This window comes from Euprymna scolopes, chromosome 8 (genome assembly GCF_053919585.1).
Source record: "Euprymna scolopes isolate OS-2025 chromosome 8, ASM5391958v1, whole genome shotgun sequence".
Lineage (NCBI taxonomy): Eukaryota > Metazoa > Mollusca > Cephalopoda > Sepiida > Sepiolidae > Euprymna > Euprymna scolopes.
In genome coordinates this window covers 127,793,175-127,815,029 of record NC_136489.1, presented here as the reverse complement: position 1 = coordinate 127,815,029, position 21,855 = coordinate 127,793,175, and the positions used below count along the sequence as shown (strand labels likewise).

At 34.0% G+C, this 21,855-nt stretch overlaps 1 protein-coding gene and 1 pseudogene across 2 annotated transcripts in view; both read right to left on the bottom strand.

The window, feature by feature from the left end:
* The window catches only part of LOC145283765 (AP-5 complex subunit sigma-1-like), a 37,472-nt gene extending 17,819 nt beyond the window's left edge, over positions 1 to 19,653 (bottom strand). The window contains exons 1-2 of one of the 2 annotated variants that reach the window (XM_080132820.1): positions 19,386 to 19,653; positions 8,491 to 8,523 (exon numbers count right to left, since the gene is read on the bottom strand). The gene's annotated coding sequence lies outside the window, so the exon portion shown is untranslated. The remainder of the gene's footprint in view (positions 1 to 8,490; positions 8,524 to 19,385) is intronic. The other variant, XM_080132821.1, reaches the window with a different exon arrangement.
* Positions 18,348 to 18,464, bottom strand: LOC145284150 (5S ribosomal RNA; annotated as a pseudogene).
* Positions 19,654 to 21,855: the final 2,202 nt, after the last annotated feature.

The following is a 21,855-nucleotide window of genomic DNA, read 5'->3' as shown; positions in this document are numbered from 1 at the left end:
GCGTGAATTAATTCAACTCCCTGTTTTTACAAGTTATAACTACTCGAAAGATGTAATTCAAACCCTAATTTTTTTCATTAGAAAAACAAAAAAACAAAAAACAACAAAAAAAAAAAAAAACACGTGTTTAAAAAAAAAAAGAAAAAGATTTTAAACCTCGGACTTTACAGGTAAATTTCTAAAAAACACTTCTTTTTTTGTTTTAAATTAGACTATATTATTTATTGATTTTGTGATATATAAATTACATAATACATACATTTTGAAGCTCGACCCTTCGGACGACAAACATCGAAAATTGGCCAAAAACCTTCCACAAGACATGTCATCTCTAGCATTTTTTCAAGTTTGGCGATCGAGGCGGGGGTGGGGGGGTGGACAAAACATGACAAATATAAAAATTTTAGTTTTTTTTGTGGTGGTGGTGGGGGGGGGCGGGAATTACATTTGAAACATAAAATAACGATAAATTTAATTTTTATGAAACCATTCTGTACTTTCACCTAACAATTTTATAAACAGAACGAACCCCAAAATATGACAAATTCATTTTTTTGGGGGGTGGGGGTGGCAGAGGGAGGAGTACAGTAGAAATACAAAATGACGAAAATGTCATTTAATTGGGTTTTTTTAAAAAATTAATTTTGGTATATTTTTTTCTTTCTTTTTTTTGCGATCACACGGGCATTCACTGCTATTTTTATTGAAACAAAAGTTGTAATGATTTATTTTTAATTATCTTTTCTTGGGGGGGGGTCTTTCCAGTGCTCAATATCCGGAGAATAGTTTCTTCTCTTTGTATCCTTTCTGCCGAAATATCTGGTGGAGAGGGCATCACATACTTCTTTTTGGCCGATTACATTTATATGTTTTCATCCATCTTTTATTTTTGTTGCGGAAGTATCCACGTTGCCCATGATGAAAATGATTAGTATACCGGTGTGTTTCAAACAGAACGTCATGTCAACCCAGGCAACGCTGGGTACCCATGCTAGTATATATATATATATATATATATATATATATATATATATATATATATATATATATATATATATATATAGTATCTGTGTGTACAACTCTCCTACAGTTCACACCACTGGATCGATCATGGCAAAACCTGACATGATGATGGTCTTAGACCTAGGGATGGTTCACCCCACTTTTCAAGGTCAAGGCCAAAGGTTAAGGTCATATTTAGGTAGGTTCTTCAAAAACTCTCCCACCTAGAGATGGTGCACACCAAGTTAGGGTTCGTCACGCACCCTGGGGCCGCCACCATGGCGCCGGCCAACTTCTTAGTGAATTTGGATCAGATCACCCTACTTCACCCCGATCCCTCAACCAATTAAACAAATGTCAACCATTGTGATTCTTTATAATTGTTTCAATTTTTATGTGCAACAATATAAACGTCAACTTTGATATAATCTATTTCCTTTAAAGTTCATAGTTGGATTTCAGTCACTTCAAGAGGTAGTATAGATTTTTAAACACCTTAAAAAATAGTTGCTCTTACAACATCCACTTACTACAAGGATGTCCGCTAAGTGGGTACTAGAGCGTACATTAAAGTCCCGAGTAAAGCGCGGGTATTTTTGTTGTTGTTGTATATATATATATATATATATATATATATATATATATATATATATATATATTTTGTTTACAGAAAGTTTTTAGATGAGACAGGTCATTGGTACCGTCGGTTTCAAACCCGATGATTAGGACCGTTTTAGATACCCATATCAAGCTGTCGTCAACCAATACTCGTCACTATCAAAAACAATATATATAGATACGCTCTTATTTTCGGATTTTTCTTATAATTGAGCACTCTGCTGGATTTCTTTTTTGAAAAAACAAAACAAAACAAAACTAAGTATATATATATATATATATATATATATATATATATATATATATATATATATATATATATATATATATATATATATACTAATTTATGTAAATATATATGGCAATTAAGCTCCTGATCTGAAATGGAACACGTACATCAAGTCTGTTGCCAAGGTCGCTGGAAAGATGGTGGGATCCTTCTACCGCTCCAGAAGATATCTCACTACTGATGCAATTCTCTACCTATATAAAAGCCAAGTACGTCCAAGGATGGAATACTGTTGCCATATCTGGGCAGGAGCTGCTAAAAACAGCCTATCCTGCCTTGACAGAGTACAAAATAGACTTCGTGGCTTAGTGGGGGATGCCCTTTTCTCTACCCTGCAACCCCTCTCCCACAGAAGAGACGTTGCGAGCCTGTCCTTGTTATATCGTTATTTCCATGGCAGATGCTCGTCTGAACTCCAATCTCTGGTCCCCCCTCGCCAATCTTTCACGAAAAACACCCGTCTAGCTGAATCCACTGTGAAAAATTTCCCCCACTCTATATCTGTGCCTAAATACAAAACGCGGATTCCATGAACAAAGCTTCTTTCTTAGAACTGCACGCCTGTGGAACTCAGTTCCGTCTGCCTGCTTCCCTCCGGACTACAACTTGGATGTCTTCAAGTCCAATGTTAACAAATTCCTAATGAACCGCCCCCTTAATTAAACACTACATCAAATCTCCACACTAACGTAATGTACTTGCAATAACCCTTATCCCTGAGTGGCTTCCGGGCCTTGATAAGTGGTGATCACTGTGTAAAAAAAAAAAAAGCTACGTGAGAATTCGTTAGGTCAAAACATGGTCATATTCTTGGTTATGTCATCATGCACAAGCGTGATCTTCAGGATATTTGTACTGTAAGAGGTATGCGGGGTGCAGACTCTGACACTGATCACACACTTGTTCGTGCTAAACTAAAGTTGTGTATAAGGAAAAAGGTCAGAACCAATGGGGTAAAAGTGCTTAAACGCATTGATGTCTCCAAGTTACAAAAACAAAGAAGCGTGTGAAACTCTTAGAACCTCATTTATTAATATCACATTTGACAGAACTTGGGAACGATTTAAATCACAAGCAGATAGCAAAGGAGCTGAAATTCTTGGCTTTAAGAAATCCAAACCTAGGGATTGGTTTGATGAAAATAATTCCATATTCACCAATCTTTTGGAAGAGAAGAAATAGGCTCATGAGATATGTTTGCGTTTTAATGGATCAGCTAAAATAAAAAAATAAAAATAAAAAAGTGTATAAAGGAGCAAAAAGTACAGTGTGAGACTCATCGAATGGAGAACAAGTGGTGGGCCAAATTGTCAGCGGACATCCGGACAGATTATGATCGCAAAAATTCAAAAGATATATATTACAAAATCAGACTAGCTTTTGTGCCTGGCCTTAATTCCTGACTAGGACAACAAACCACGCCTCCCCATTTATTGTTTCTCTCGAAACTGAGCAAATGGCGCTGCTAGCATGCTACGCATATCCATTTATATCCAACAGATACTTTGCCTCCAAGACGACTGCTTGTGTCTGTTTTGTATGATAAACATTATCCAAAATTTCTATACTCCTAAACTCCACCAAAAACTCTGTATATCCTAATTTGTATTTATACTATATTCTGTAAGTTATAATCATCTCTCCTGTAAAATAACTAATTGCTCTTCTTCCTAAGCTGCTATAAAAGCACATACATTGCACGAACTTTTGGAGAGGGGTTTAGCTTTTGGTCATTAAGTTTAGTAGGCTGACCTTTTAAAAATCGATACACACTAAACATCTATAGATTTCTATTGCTAAGGCGTGCATTAGCGTATATTCTTATCCTACATCTTTGCTATAAAATAGATATTTATTAGCTATAGTTTTGTACTTGGATTTAAAGTGATCTACATTAATTAGCAATCTCTATATCTCTTAGATGGGTGAAAGTAATACAAAAAAAAAAAAAAATGGTCCTGGATATGACCTTAAACTATATCCGAATGGTGATGCCCCTGCTTGCGGGCTTTGGGGAGTGTGGAGCCACACTTTAATTGCCACTGCTCTCAGGTCAACTCTGACCCGGAGTGGTAGTACCTGTTAGGGTCCCAACTATGGGTTAAATAGAAACCGGCTTGAAAAAAAAAATTCTATTAGAAAGTTGTTAATCAAAATCACTGGATTCGGCGTTAAATAACCTGAATAGGGTTGATATGCCGTAAACCCCCCCCCCCAAAAAAAAAACCAACCAACCAACCAACCAGCAATACAAAAAGCTATACTAAAAACTGAGCCGATACTCTTTGTTATGCAAAATGCAATTCCAAATTTTAAACAACAGGCGTTAGAAGTCAGAAGAACTTTATTAAGAAATATACTTAATATCTACAATTTCGATATGTTCGTATCTACTGTAAATATGTCCATATTTCTATTTATACTTAATTATATATACTGAATACGCCATAGCTTATACTTTATTTCCAGATATACCTGCACTGAATTGTACTTCAAATCATAGATAAATGTCGCCATTTTAATTTATATTTAATAGATACATTTTATTATCCCTCCTATCACCTTAAATATCCAGAGTTCGGGCATCAAATTTTATTTTAATTCCTAATATCAATTTAATCATACTTTTACTTGTTATCCTATTCCTAAACTAACAGATAAACAATATTTTAACCAAATATTAACCCCTCCATCTCAAACAAACCAGTTGCAAGTTTAGTTGCTCTTACTGCATGAATTTTTAATTATCCCCTCTTCAAGTAACAATGGGGACTTGAGGTGTGTAACTTTCAGTAGATATATAACCTTTAGTAAGTAACCCATTAACATTAACTACCCATGCGGGACCGCAGAAATACCTGGTTTAGGGTAGCTATCCATTATTCGAACCGAGTGACTGGTGATATTTTCTTATCTAGCCATACAGACGAGTCGTATTAAGACAACACACACACACACACACACACACACACACACACACACACACACACACACACACACACACACACACACACACACACACACATATATCTAAATAAATAAACAAAATTCTCCGAAACAGCTACATGGTAAGCAACTGATGATCCCCGCTTTCTATTCATAAAATTTTAGTTAAGGTTTTCTCTTTTCATCCTTATGTAGTTAAATTCTGTTTTAAAATTGAAGACTTTTGCGAAATTGGCTTATGTAAATGCTAAGTCTATTTCTATTTAATAATTTTAGTTAAGGCCTTTCTTTTCCATCCTTATATAAATGAATTTTCTTTTGTCGTTATAATTATATATATATATATATATATATATATATATATATATATATATATATGAATGAAATGAAATGAAATAAGAATTACAATTAAGTTTACCAAGATAATTCAAGATGGCAAACTAACTTGTAACTAACTACTTGTGCTTTTATATATATATATATATATATATATATATATATATATATATATATATATATATATATATATATATATCGAATCTCGCTAGATTCAGCCACTCTGATAAGTCGTGGACGACGAAACACGTGTCAGTGGATAATTATATTTAAAAAATAATATATATATATATATATATATATATATATATATATATATATATATATATTAGTGTTGGAACGATTAATCAGAAATCGGAAAAAACGATTCGTTTTATTATATTTTTGATTTGATGTTGTTTAAAGCAAAATCTTCCATTTCTAATAGTCATAATAAAATAATAAATGTAAATATATTGATTTTAAACTACCAGTAATAGATCATTTATTGTCACAAGTGTAATTTTACGCTTGAGAAAATATTTGAAAATTTAACGTTCGTTTTTGCGGTAATCGGGGGAAAATGGCAACATTTATAGAGATTTATGAAGAATCGGAATCGAAATCTGTAATTGTATCGGAATTAGGAATTTAGTATGGATGGAATTGTCGCATCATTAACACACACACACACACACACACACACACACACACACACACACACACACACACACACACACACACACACACACACACACACACACACAGTACATGTATTTTTGATACAGCACTATTTTTAAATAGTTTTTTTCAGGTTAAATTAAAGTTTCTCGATATCTTTTTTTTTTATTAAATTGTTAGGTGGAAGCACAGAATAGTTACAAAACACCCTCCCCATGTTAAAAATGGTTTTCAAAATAATAACGTTATCATATCAGCGCGGTACCACAACTACATAAGTGCTATATATATATATATAAGCTTGGCAAGACTTCAATAGACAACACGAAAACTTAGACAGAGAGTAGTACAATCGACTGATCAATACGACAGACATTTTGTCGCATGGTTTTCGCTTACCCCGATACTAAGAGATACCGACGACATTTTCTGTCTAGCGAAGAGATGACATTGTTCTTACATCTCTTCGCTAGACAGCTGAACACGATCAAAATGGCTTCACTTCATTTCGTTTTGGTTTGATCGCATTTGATAAAAACAAAACAAAGAATAAATAAATAATAAAAGCAAAACAAAAACCCCCAAAAAACAAACAAAAACAAACAAAAAATATAAATCTAATATTTGTCAGTTGATTGTCTTGTGTACACTTTAGTACTGCGATTCTTTGGCAGCCCAAAATATACTCGAAGAATAAAAGTTTTTTTATTTCATGCAGACTGTTTGTGACAGAAAAAAAATTGTTTGATATGATTTGGGTAATGACAGTTCCGTATTAACGTATTGCAGTTATTTGAGTCTTCGAGCTTCATTAAACTCTTGCCCACGTCTTTCCTTCACGAATGCATTATAAGCATAAACATAAACAGTAGTTTAATTTATAATTATTGATTATAGTAGTTTATTAATTATAGTAGTTTAATTAAGTTACAAATTAATTTAGCATTATTAAACAATACCATCTACACTATAGCGCAATTCTCTGCCAGTATAAGAAACAAATACGTCTCTAGATAGTGTACCGTTCCCAAATCTGTATCGCATATAACAGAACGTTTAGGAGTTAAAATCAATTTTGTATTACGCAGTAACACGTGTAAATAGATAATTCCTCAACTCATCATACCAATAAAAGCAAATATTAACAATTTTAACTTTTAACACTTCTGGGGTTGAAATTATAAAGATTTGTTGGTGCCAATCCATAGTTAAACGTAATTAATGAAAAAAAAAAAAAAAAACAAACAAAAAAAAAAACAGGAAAATATTTATGATGTAGGTACCATACATGTCACGGAACGAAAATGTCATATTCCAAAAGTTACGAACATCGATCAAGTATTTTTTTATATATAGAAATTCATTTTTCCGATTTTTAGCGATTTTAATAGTAAACATTGGTGAATGAAGACAACGTTCTCGTTTCCTTATAATATGTTATTTTCTTAGTTCCAAAAAAAAAAAAAAAAAAAAAAAACCCAAACAAAACTTGATCAATTTCCGTGATTTTTTTGAGTATTATGTGACGGGTAGGTATATCAACGATTTTTCTATACTTTATTATTATTAAAAAAATATATATAGTTTAACTTGCTCCGATTTTTTTTAACCGGTTAAATCTAATGTAATCTAATAATCTAATATAATCCCTATATATATAATAAAAGAGGCGCAGTTTTTCCCCTCTGGACCAAATTACCGTAGGTTTGCAAGACATATGCCATATACAAATTTATTATGTCTAAACTATTATCAGCCATCTTCTCTAACTTTTGACCGAGTCATAGACACATTTATTCGTTATATTAAACCACTATATTGCATCCTAGGAAAGTCATCATGACGATTGCCGTCATCTACAGAGGAAGTAGTTTTAATTTTTCCTCTCTTTCTACTATTCTCTTCCTGTCATCAGTCTACACCCGGAAAACATATACACATTCTTACTATTTCCTCCAGTTACCCTTCTAAACTGGATTATAAATTCCTATACAAATCATTAACTTTACATTTCCCTTTCCCAAAATAATGATTTCTCCCTTACACATTTCCATCCCTTCTCATTAGTTGCTACCTCTCAACCCGCTTATTCGAGAATAAATACCTTATTTAATAAACGAACACATTAGCCGCTACAAAAAACATGGCCGATAAACAGCCGGTTTATTTTCTGTTTCATTTTCCTTCTCCCCACAATATTAATTAACTTCTTCTACTGTTATCATTTCAACTTATTGTTTTATGCAAATCAAAACAAGGACATAATCACGATATTCGAGGTTTGCGATACCAGCAGGCGAACAACACGTTTCGTAAACATATACACACGGACACATTAACATACACAAACAAAGTAAAGTAGACTTATAGGGAGGCATGCTGAGAGGCAAATACACTGATACCTAAATAGAGCGCGCGTGCGCAAGAGAGAAAAACACTTTTTGAAAAAAAACATACTTCTTATTTATTTTAGACTGAACATTTTGCTTTTAAACAATACGCACAGAACATTACAAAACATATGAAGGTACGAATACGCATGTAAATTTATAGGCCTTTCATTTACTTCAAAACAATACATTATTCTTTATTTTTAAATCTTAAATATCGTTACTGTGATAGACATAGAGTGGACCTACCTCAGAAACGGGCGAGAATCTCTCGGCAGTAGGCTGAAAGACAGAAAAAAGAGAAAAAAAGAGGCTCAAGATGGCGGCTGTTGTCTTTAAACCCTCCGGTCACGCATAGATCTCGAGCAATCTCGTGTGGTACATGCAAATTAGGTGTGCCCGAAACATTATAAAAAAACGAGTCGCTGGGAGGAGTGAGAGAATCGTTTAAGACATGCGAATAGAGTACGTCGACGTGTATTTCGTGTTGTAAACAACGAACTCTACTCGACTCAACTTGCGACTAGTGAACCTCTGCTTGGCGTTTTAGCCAAAAAGTTTTGTTGCTTTGCGTTAGACAAAGACTTCTGATATAGTTACTATGAATTTTATACACCAAACTTCTTATAATTTGTTAGGGGAAACAGTATGATTACAACAAATACCGCATTGCAATGGTCCGCAAATAAGTACTTTTTCGATTATTAATCAATATCATTGTTTCTGGAGCATTTTTATCATTATGACTATTTGGTAAAAAAATACCGGTGGGGGCGGGCGGAGTAATCTACGTGCACTGCATAAGCACAAAACTGTTTTATAGAAAATACAGTTGCGAAATTATTTTTTTAAACAAACATTTTGGTTTACCTACGATAAGCACAAATTATATTATAGAAAATACAGTCGCGAGATTATTAAAAAAAAAAAAAAATCGGTTTACCTACGATATTTGGGACGTATTTGCGTTTTACGCAGAAAATTATTTCATAGAAAATACAGTTGTGACATCAATAAAATAAAAATTATCGTTTACCTACGTCATCAGTGACCCACTTGCGTTTTAACGAAGAAGATTTAAATTGTCCGCTAATAAGTAGTTTTCCGAACAAAATAAGACATTATCATTTACCTACGTTATTTGTGACCTATTTGCGTTTAAATAAAAATACCGCATTCTGATTGGACACAAATAGGTAGTTTTTCGAACAGTAAGCAATACAACTTTTTTAAAATACTATTTCTTGTAAAAAAATACCGTTGGGTTAAATCAACGTGATTTAGCAAAAACTTATTTTATAGAAACTACAGCTGCGAAATTATTAAACAATTTTTTTCATTTACCTATGCATTTGCGATCTATTTGCGTTATAAAAAGACTAGTATTTATTAAAGGTTTTCGGGCAATGTAGTTACCCACTTTTCATTTTCTTAATTACATTTTTTTTCTTATAAAGGAATCACCACTTATCAAGGCCCAGAGTCCACTCGAGGATAAGGGCTAAAGAGTTTACACTAGTCAAAGGGACACTATCATAGTAATCGTTAGAAGTGTAAATTTGGTAAATTGGATTACGGCTCATCAAGAACTTGTTTACATTAGACTTGAAGATGACCATATTGTAGTCAGCTGGATAGCAGGCAAACAGAAGAGAGTTCCACAGGTGTGCGGTTCTAAGAAAAAAGCTCTGTGCATGGAATCCACGTTTAGGTCTAGGCAAAGATAAAGAGTGGGGGAAACTATTGATAGTGGGTTTGGCTAGACGATTGTTTATCGCGAATGTTTGGCGAGGGGAGACAATAGATTGGAGCTCAGACGAGCACTTGCCATGGAAGTAACAATAAAACAGAGACAGGCTCGCAACGTCTCTTCTGTGAGAAAGAGGTTGCTGGGAAAAGAAAGGGGCACCCCCCACTAGGCTACAAGGATAATGTCTTTCTAGCAGCTCCTGCCCAGATGTGGCAACAATACTTCATCCTTGGACGTATTTGGCTTTTATATAGGTAGAGAATTGCATCAGCAGGGAGATATCTACTGTATCGATAGAAGGATCCCACCATTTTTCCAGCGAACTTGGCAACGGATTTAATGTACGTGTTCCATTTCTAGATCAGGAGTAAACATCAAGCCCAGAAGCTTGTCAAAACATGGAGCCTCCCCAAGACGAGAGTCATTCATTTCAATTGATGCTAGATGCGAATCAGAGCGTTGATGATGTCAAGATAGAAGCTCGGTTTTAGATGCATTGAAAGTAACCAGCCACCTCTTTCCCCATTGTACCACATGCTCAAGGTCAGAGGAGAGAGAGAGAGGCAGAGAGAGAGAGAGAGAGAGAGAGAGAGAGAGAGAGAGAGAGAGAGAATAAGTGAGAACTTGGTCGTTTACGGTCTTTAATGTGCTGCCATAGATGGTAGTGCCGTCAGCATAAATGATCTAAGGATGTGATTTGGAAGATCATTGATGTAGATTAGGAAGAGAGTTGGACTCAGGATGGACCCCTGAGGAACTTCAGCACTAATACTATGAGTTTCTGATTTCTGCTCATCAATCACTACTCTTATGAACCTATCAGACAGAAATGATTTAATAATTGAAAAGACATTTCCAGCTATACCATAGCTGGAGATCTTGTGAAGTAGACCTTTATGCCATACCCTATCAAAGGACGTTGATATGTCAAGAGCAATTGCCCTAGAAAGGAAGCCTTTGTCGAGAGATTCGCTAATTTTATGCGATATAACCGTAAGTGCATCTGCTATAGATCTAGCAGAACGGAAACCATATTGCATGTCACTAAGAGGGTTATTTTTTTTTTTTTACTGTTTTACTTTTCTTGACCGACGCACACACTATAACTAAAAGGAGATCTTAAAGGTAAACACGGATATCTCTCTTGATGTAAACATAAGTTTTTTCTATATAAACAATTTGTCTATATCATAAAGGCTTCACAAACTTTATACAGGGAAAATTTAATAACGTTATTATTGAACATGTAATCATGTGATTATTAAATTTTAGGGTAGAAACACTGATTACTTACAAAACACACTCCTGTTCAGAATGGCTTTCAAAATAATAACATTATTATTTCAGCACGGTAACAAAAATACATAAGTACCCAACATTTACATTTTTTCCGACCGACACTGCACATACAAAAATTCAAGGTTGGTTCATAGTATTTGTGCATTTGGATCATGACAACGACTATCAAGTTTAAATTTGGAGCAGATATTTTGACAACCCGCACCCCACCAAATGTGGTGTCTAATCCGAAAACCGTTCTTAACAGGGGTAGGTTGGGGTGTCCATTCCGAAAGCCATTTTTACCATGAGGATGTTGGGAGTGTCTATTCGAAAAGCCGTTTTTAACATGAGGACGTTGGGATTGAGTATTGGGATTTAGGCAATACCAACAACAGCCATGCTTCAACTTTTTACGAGGGAGAGGGGTATGCTTCCAGCGGGCATTGCCGGTAAACTGGTCCTGCTAGTAATTAATATTTTATCGCCATATCCAATATTCTTAAAAGAGTATTTGCTGTTGAATCTTTCTTTAAAGGTATAATTTGGGATACTTATATAAAATTTAGTCTTCCTTAGATTTTCTGTAGTTGTAATGGTAATTTGAAGTAGGATTGGTGTTAATGCTGTTTCCTTCACGAAATACATTAAATCTTAATATTTTGTTATGACTTTTTAACGATTTCTTCTAAGAAGTTACTGCAACTCTAACTTAATTTGGTTGGTTGGTTGTTTTGTTTTACGGCATATCAACCCTTTTCAGGTTATTTAATGCCGAATCTGGTGATTTTGAAGAACGATTTTTTAATATAGTATATTTGTTTTTTAAGTCGTATTCTATTTAACCTATAGTTGGGACCCTAACAGGTGCTACCACTCCGGGTCAGAGTGGACCTGGGAGCAATGGCAATTAAAGGGTGGCTCCACACTCCCTAAGGCCTGCAAGCTGGGGCCTCACCATCGGATATAGTTTAAGGTCATATCCAGGACCTAACTTAATTTGAGGATGTTGTTAAATGTTTTGCGTAAAATGTTGTTGGTGGGAAATGAACGTTTGATTGTGTAGAAGTGTAAACCAAACAGTTCTCCTCTTTCTTATTCTTTTAGATTTACTTTTGTGTACGACTATATGATATATTTAATTTGAATTCTTTTATAGCCACTGTATTTTAGTGTTTTGAAAAGAAATTAATGTTCATTTCATACCAATCCGAATACCTGTAGATCAGAAACTATAATAAGTCATTTGCCACATAATGCAGAAACGTATAAATTACTGCACATGCCAAAATTTCAGCTAGATCCGACATCTGGAAGTGGATCAGTGGCTTTAACTATTGAACGCCCCTGATATATATATATATATATATATATATATATATATATATATATATATATATATATATATATATATATATTATAAGGTAAAATTAAAAGCCAAGAACAATGCGAGATTTTTTTTTTTATATAGAGTAAAATTAAATGCAAACAAAAGAAATAAAGTTCTTTTTTTTGTTGTTTGTTTTTTCTTTTTTACACAAATTTTAACTCTAAACAACAGTAATTTTTTTTTTCTGTTGTATTCAATGGTGATATATAAATATAAATGAGATTTATATCACCATTGAATACAACAGAAAAAAAAATTACTGTTGTTTAGAGTTAAAATTTGTGTAAAAAAGAAAAAACAAACAACAAAAAAAAGAACTTTATTTCTTTTGTTTGCATTTAATTTTACTCTATATAAAAAAAAATCTCGCATTGTTCTTGGCTTTTAATTTTACCTTATAATTTTCTTCAACAATGCTTCAAGCAAACTACAACCTATATATATATATATATATATATATATATATATATATATATATATATATATATATATATAACTACTTAATTTACTCACATAAAATTAATATACGAAAGTATAGATTTATGCGTAAACTTTAAGCATTTATTTCAAAAGTGCTCAATACGTAGGTAGAGCTAGTTAGTAATTTATAAAATATATATGGCGATTAAGCTACACTGAATATTCCGCGTTTCATCCACTCTAGGATTCTTCAGAAGAGTCCTAGAGTGGATGAAACGCGGAATATTCAGTGTAGCTTAATCGCCATATATATATTTTATAAATTACTATATATATATATATATATATATATATATATATATGGAGAGAGAGAGAGAGAGAGAGAGAGAGAGAGAGAGAGATAAACGTATTGAAATATTTGTATTTAGCCCTATGCTCGCATTGGCAAATCAGCACACTCTTTGTATTGATTACATTCTTGGACTGAGAGATGTTATTATATTAACTACCTCAGATAAGCAGAGCTTACAATATTTAGAGCCAGGGTTGTATGATTGCTATTTACATATAATATTCCAATTAATTGAAAAACGAATATTCTTAGATCTAAGTTTTTTTTATAAGAGTAGTTACTATGTAGATTTTTATTACTAAATGATGATGTGTGGTTAGAGATTCTCTGCTTTGTTAAAGTTGACATGGATCCGATACATGGGTGCAGTGTGGATGCTTAGACTGTTATTATGGTTAGTGTAGGTAGAATTATTAGGGATACTGTTGTTGATCTAGTTGCCAATATTATTATCATGGAAGTTGTCCTGCGAAGGAACAACACTATTTATATTGTTAGTGCTGTTAGTTATCAAGCTTATTAGTGGAGGGAGATGTTCAAATTCATTTGACGAAGTCATTCGGCCGAGGCACACTTCCTAACCCGTTTTGGTTCCGGCTTTTCATTATTGTTGTTGGTTGTATTTTTCCAGTCATTCCTTTGATTCCAATTTCTCCCATTCTTTTTCCAAAGTTTCTTAGTATTGTTACTAGTGTTCCTACTATTATAGGTATTATTTTTATTTCCTTCATCTTCCATATCCTTTTCAGCTTTCTGGCTAGCTTTGCTCCGTTTCTCCTTTTCTTTGATATTCCTCCTGTGGTCAGCTGGAACAGCAAAGTCTACGATTTGACAGGACTTTTCTTTCTTGTTAATTATTACGACATTCGGCCTTCTTGCTTGAATGCGTTTATCAGTTTGTATGTCCATGTCCCATAGGACTTTGTGATTCTCGTTTTCAAGTACTCTTGCCCGCTTATGTTTTTATCACTTGTCTGTGCGTTCGAGATGCAGTTGTTTGCATAATTCCCAGTGTACTACCCTTCCCACTTGGTTGTGTCTGTTCTTGTATTCCTTTTAGGCCAGTTCGCTGCAATCACTTACTATATGGTTTATCGTCTCGTCTCGTTGTCCACAGAGTCTGCATTTTCTTTTTTCTTGTGTTTTGTCGATCTTTGCTTTGATATGGTTGGTTCTTATCGAGTTGTTTTGTGCTGCAGTTATTAGGGATTCAGTTTCTTGACTTATGTGTCCTTTTCGCATCCGTGTCCAAATGTTTTCGTTATTTTCATCTTTTGTCATCCTTTGGATCTTCCATGTAGTTGTTTGTCTTCCCACTTTTCTTTTCTTGTCTTATCCTTTGTCTCTTTGTTTTGTTTTATTGGGTTTTTCAGTGTCTCTCGCTGCTATGATTATTCTTTCATTTTTTTGCATTATCTATTTTTCTAGTTTTTTTTTGGTGTCATTCACACAGTCTTCTATACAAACCAGCCCCCCCCCCCCCCAAACCGCCATCTTTCCTTTTCACCTAGAGGCGGTCAACATCGTCGTTTAGGTGTAGGTATTCCTTTCCAATTCTCTCTTTCATTTCTGTTGCTTTGATGTTGTCTGCTTCCAGTACTCCTAGGTATTTATAGGCGTCTTGTTCCCCTAGTGTCCTCATCTACGTTTGGTTGGGTAGTTTCATGCCTTCTGTCGTCTCTAGTTTTTCCTTTCTTATAACTAGTAGTGCGCACTTTTCCATACCAAACTCCATTTGGACATCCTGGCTGAAGATTCTGGTGGTATTTATTAATGTCTCTAGTTCATTTTCGGCCCTTGCGAAAAGTGTCAGATCGTCCATATACACCAGGTGGTTCATTTCTTCCTCCGTGTTAGAGAACTTGTATCGAACTTGGCACTTTCCCAGTATATTTTCCAGGAGCATCATGGCTATGATGAACTAATGGTGATAGTCAATCTCCTTGGAAGATGCCTCGTTGTATGTTAATTTCTGTTGTGTTGTCCATCAGCTGTCAATTCCAGTCTCCATGATCTCATTGCATTTTCAATCACGTTGATGATTCTGTTAGGTACTTCATACATTTTTAAAACTGGAAGAATCTTATAAAATTCTTTTAATATAAAGCTGTCTGATTGGTCAGTGATAACTCGTTTGCATTATTGCAACACGCTAAGCAAAAGTCATTTAAATTTATTTCAGAAAAAGAACTTTTTAAAAGTGTATCCAATACTTTTGCGTTTGTTAATTCATATTTTTCCTTAAATATAAACTTTCTAAACTTTGATTTTGTAATTACTGCTCCAAATATGATTTAGAATAGTAATAGAAATATACTGACCATTAGGTAAAAATCTTGAACCCTAATTAAAGTTATGAAGAAAAATGTAATGTATCCAATACTTTTGCGTGGCACTGGATATTTCTTTTTTTTATATATTACCAATCCTTATTTAAAAGCTCAATGTAATTACAGAGCATATAATGAATGAATGACAAAAGTTTATATTCCAAATTTTTTCATGATGTTGACTATCTTACAATTTATTCCTTTAATTTAGTTGACACTGACAATTTTTTACAGTATCTGTTTCGTAGCAGAGAATTAATCACTTAATTATCATCAGAAGAAATAGCAACAATCGATCCATCAAAAGTGATTGATTTTGTGCTACATATCCACATAAAATATTACAAGGCTTTTATGTATCGATTTTCAGTATTAACGACAACAATACTCAATCGTAAGTAGAGGTCGGTAGTAAGTTATGAAAATATATAAGGCAATTAAGCTACCCAGATGCTTCCGCGTTTCATCTCCGTAGGGAATAGTAAGGCTAAAATGCTATCTTTGAATGTGCTGATGTATGAAGTGTTGCTTTAATGACTGTAATCGAACAAGTTTGAACATTGATAAAACAGATTATTTACGCCTGTAATAAGTTAGTTATAAATAACGACTTGTCTAAAGAAGGTCCACGAAACTATTCTTTTCGCATTCCAAGGCCATTCTTCATTTTAACTTTTACTGTAAATGCAAAGAAGGTAGATTCCCTCTATCATTCTAGAAGATACTCTACAATACTACAAATTGGCCCATGCATGAAGTATTGTTGGCCTATCTGGGCTGGTGCCTCTACTGATAGCTTCTCCCTTCTTGGACAAGATCGAAAGAATAGTCTCTAATAGGTTTCGCACTGTTAACCAAGCTCCAATCTTTGTCTCCTTGCCGTAGTGTTGCATTTCTGTGCCTGTTTTGCAAATATTTTAATGGAATGTGCTCTGATGAACTCACCGCACTTGTGCCCCCCTCGGCGTACATACCTAGGAGAAAGACGCTTAGCAATAAAATCACACCCCTTCACTGTAGAGATCTCTACACGTCGGAAGTCCTTCTAATAGTTTCTTCCTTCAGACAGCGAGACTTTGGAATTCCCTTCTCATTACCTGCTTCATTGATTGTACTGACATGCAGAAGTTTAAATGTAAAGTAAACCGACATCTTGCTCATCTCCCCTAAACGTGGCTCCAAATAGTAGCCCCTTTCGTCCAAGTGGCGATATGCTTTGTTTGAGGTGAACGTGCGACAATACTAATAGGACACCAACACATCATTAAAGCTATACCATGATATTTCGTTCTTATAGCTTTAATGATTTATTGCATCTTTGTTCATCCACACACACACACACACACACACACACACACACACACACACACACACACACACACACACACACACATATATGACGTACTTTCAAAAAGGTTCCAGACTTTTTTGTACAGCCATTTTAAAATTGTCATAGACTCTTGAAAATTCAGTATGCTATTGCTATTCATCATATGACATGATTAACCAATTTTTAGGATTTTACGCTCAAACGAACAGCTACAACAGAAATCGGAATGCACCCTACTAAAGGTGGATAATTTAAAAAAATGCAATCTGGACGTGAGGACACCTTAGAAGAACGATATGCAATAAAACCCAGTTTTAAACCTGGAAAAATGTCACAGAAACGTATAGAATATTTCAAACTGCTTTTGGACCATTTTTGCGTGAGTCAAGCATCTGTTTCTGAGTGGCATAAGAGATTCAAGGAAGGCAGCGAGTTTTTGAGGGATAGTGAGAGGAGGTAGAGGAGTAAAGAAGCCAGGACATGAGAGTTAATTAGCCAAATAAAGAATTTCATGGATAAGGGCCGTCGTATGTCTATAGAGACAATAAGTGCACAGTTTTATGTCAGTGTTGGAACTGTACATACAATTATTCGAGAAGAACTGAAGATGCAGAAGATTTGCACAAAGTTTGCCCTAAGGATGCTCCAACCATTGTCACAGACCATTTGACGAAGATGGGCATCAAGACAGTTCCTCACCTTCCTTATAATCCAGACCTTGCCCTCTGTGACTTTTGATTATTCCCTAAGCTCAGGGAAACCTTGGGGGCTCCCATTATGATTAAATTGAGAAGATGAAATAGGCTGAAACGATGGTTATTGACTCGCTCACACAAGAGGACTTCCATGATGCCTTCCAAAAGTTCTTGGAACGGTAGAACGAGTGCATTGCAGCTGAATGAGATTACTTCCAAGGAGACTAGAGTTTAATGTGTCTACTATCAATAAACGTGCTCATACGAAAAAAGGCTGGAAACTTATTGAAGGCACCTCGTATATATATGAATTATTAGAAAATATGTTTTCTGTCGAAAAAAAGTCTTTTATTATTTTTTCATATGATAGTTGCAATAGACTAAAAAAAAGGCTTCCTTCAGTCTTGACAGACTATGGATACCCACGGTAAGGGTGCCTGCGCGTGAAACTTTTGTGGCAAGAGTTGCGCAATCTCCAACCACACCTCTCCTGAAATCGACATTGTTGAATACCAGTGGAGGTTCAGGACGACTGGAAACAATGCCGAGATAAGCGGAAAGCACATACAGCGCCTAGAATTCCCAAATGGTCACCCATCAAGTACTAGCCAGGCTCAACGTTGCTTAATTTCGGTGATCTGTCGGGAACCGGTGTGTCAACGTGATTATGCCGTATATAGCAATAGACTATATACCTTATGATATACGAAAGACAAGAGAAAAGTGATGTTTTCATATCCGTGATAGCATTAAAAATAAACGCGAAGTTTATGTTCGGTTGAGTTTGTTTGTGTACAAGTTTAGCGTCCACATCGTTTGACCAAACTGATAAGCAAATAATATCGGTAATAGTCCAACTTTGAACTAATTTAATTTTCGGATAATAGTAAAAAATCAAAGTCATTTGTGCCTAATTTGTTTAAAATGTAATTGTTCTTCATATTTTATACGAATATATATTTCAAAGTCATAGAAAAAGAGTAAAGTCACACACTTGGTGTTAACTTTGGTTCTCGAAGACTCACGTTTCGTCATCAGTTGAGGTTATCCTAACTCGGAATTCGAAATTGTCATAGAACCTTTAAATATATTGCATCAAATGAAATTTAACATTTTATTTTACTTTGATCTTGTACTTTAACTTTGGTCTTAAAAATATCAGTAAAGATCGAAAATTTGACTGAATTTGAACTTGTATGTTCAGCCTGATAAGAGATAGGTTTGGATTTATCAAGGTTTCCATGGCATAAGTTCGGTTGGTTGGTTGGTTGTTTTGTTTTACGGCATATCAACCCTTTTCAGGTTATTTAATGCCGAATCTGGTGATTTTGAAGAACGATTTTTTTAATATAGTATATTTGTTTTTTTAAATCGTATTCTATTTAACCCATAGTTGGGACCCTAACAGGTGCTACCACTCCGGGTCAGAGTGGACCTGGGAGCAATGGCAATTAAAGGGTGGCTCCACACTCCCTAAGGCCTGCAAGCTGGGGCTATCACCATCGGATATAGTTTAAGGTCATATCCAGGACCGCATAAGTTCGGGATTTCGAAATAAAATATGAAGAAAGGTAAAAAAAAACTTTGGCTCATACTTACGTTGTCAGGCGGAGGTATGCAGTTTCACGACCGACGTACGGTCTTTATTTATATGTCTTTATTCGCTTATCTTCGATCACTATTTTTCATTAACAACGTCATTTACACTACCACCAGCTGAATGTTTGACAACGTTCAATAACCACAGCGCTGAACAGTTGGTTAGTGTTTTGATTTTATGTCGTTTTCAACCAAGTCTCGACGCGTTTATCGATCGGAAGATTGCCGTCACAAGCGGCGGCTTATGATGAAGTTAACACACAATCGAAATTTCTAGTAGCAAAAATTATTTTAATAAAAAATGTAATTCCATCTGTGATAGATTTTTATCGGTTAATTTGCATAATTATTGGAAATGGTTGACATCATGTTTTTCTTAGAGAAGTGAGTTTACATAAGTAATCACGTAATCCTGAAACAGCCTTAAATGATGTATTAACAATTGATTTTTTTCGTGTTCACACACACACACACACACACACACACACACACACACACACACACACACACACACACACACACATATAAATATGTATATGTATATATTTACACACATATATATGTATATATACATGTATATAAGTATATATATGTATATATGTACATAAATATCTACATCTATCTATCTGACATATATATATGGATATATATATATATGTATATATAATACACACGTACACACATACACGTGCACACGCACAAATATATCTATGTGTATATATACATATATATTCACGAGAACGTTCACGACTTCTGCTCGTTCGAACTCTCTGGATGGACTAATGCCTGCGCTCGATTCATGCGTGTATTAGTTGTTAATTTCCTTAATTATTGTGGCAATTATTTTGTGGCCCGTATATTAAGGTTTAGTAGATGGAGTCAATTGTAGCTTCCTGGGTGGGTTCGAATCTTTCGACCGGCAGGAATTGTCATCTCACACAGTGATGACTGCGTAAGCATAAAACACTAGTATCTCTAGATATAAGATAATAATTATTATTTGATTGTATATATATATATATATATATATATATATATATATATATATATAATCCAAAAATTCCAGATATCCAAAAATTAAGAATAATTGAATTTCATCAAGGGTCGTTGATAATGCTCAATCAAAGAAAGCTAATTATATTTTTTTATTATTGTTTATGTAATACAGTCATGTCTTGCTACGATGTGCAGACCGTTTCAATCATATTTCATTTCATCAGGCAAGAAAAATTAAAATACAAAAATTAAAAAGGTCCCAGATCTTTTCAAATTTTGAGGAGAGAAAAACCCATAAGAACATCATGCCAGGCATGGCATTTTTTCTCTCCTCAAAATTTGAAAAGGTGTGGAACATTTTTAATTTTTGTATTTTTATTTTTCTTGCCTGATGAAATCAAATATGATTGAAACGGTCTGCATATCGTAGCAAGATATGACTGTATCTACATAAATCATAATATAATAATAATAATAATAATAATAATAATGATAATATATATATATATATATATATATATATATATATATATATATATATATATATACCTAGATTATGACGGTGTATAATCGCCAAATTGGCTTCAATTTTCACAGAAATATTCATATCAACAAAATATATATACGAGAATACTTATCTCAGGAGATGTCAAACTGATTTTTAAAAGTACAGTTCTGTACATTTTTATGTCCCCGGATGAAGATTAAAATTTAAAAAAAAAAATGTAATAGCTAACCTTATGTCGAGAGTCCGTATTCCGATTTTAATAAACATCCACTGAATGATTTTAAACTTCCACAAAACTCAGAGGTATCTGGGTTTTTACAAACCGATTCAACGCCCTCTTTACTCTATTTCATAAAACTAAATTAAACTAAATATAGTCCACATTTAGACACTTTATTCTTAACAGGTATATTCGAAAATTAATAATGATCAGTTTATTAGTTTATGAGTTAATCATACGCATATAAGCATATAAACATATCTGAATCTAAATAAAGTGAAATTTTCTCTATTTCATCCAACATTATAGTTCTGGACTAAAACTTCCCCAAAATTTCGGTTTTATTGAATAATAATAATAATAATAATAATAATAATAATAATAATAATAATAGTAATAATATTAATAATAATAATAATAATAATAATAATATATATATGATTACTTTTAATACCTACAGACACTAGTGTTTCATGCTTACGCAATCATCAGTATAGGCGTGACAATTTCGGCCGGTATGAGATTCAAACTCAACCATGAAACCACCTTTTGTTCCATTTGCTAAACTTATACCTCACGTCCTCAAACAACTGCCACGGTAATTAGAGCGATTAAACGCCGAATACGGACGAATACATTTTGACAATCTAGAGTTTTCGCACAAGCGAAAATCGTGAACATACCATATATATATAGGGGGATGCAAAAGCAGGTATACAGTGGTAAAAAAAAAGAAAAAACGTATA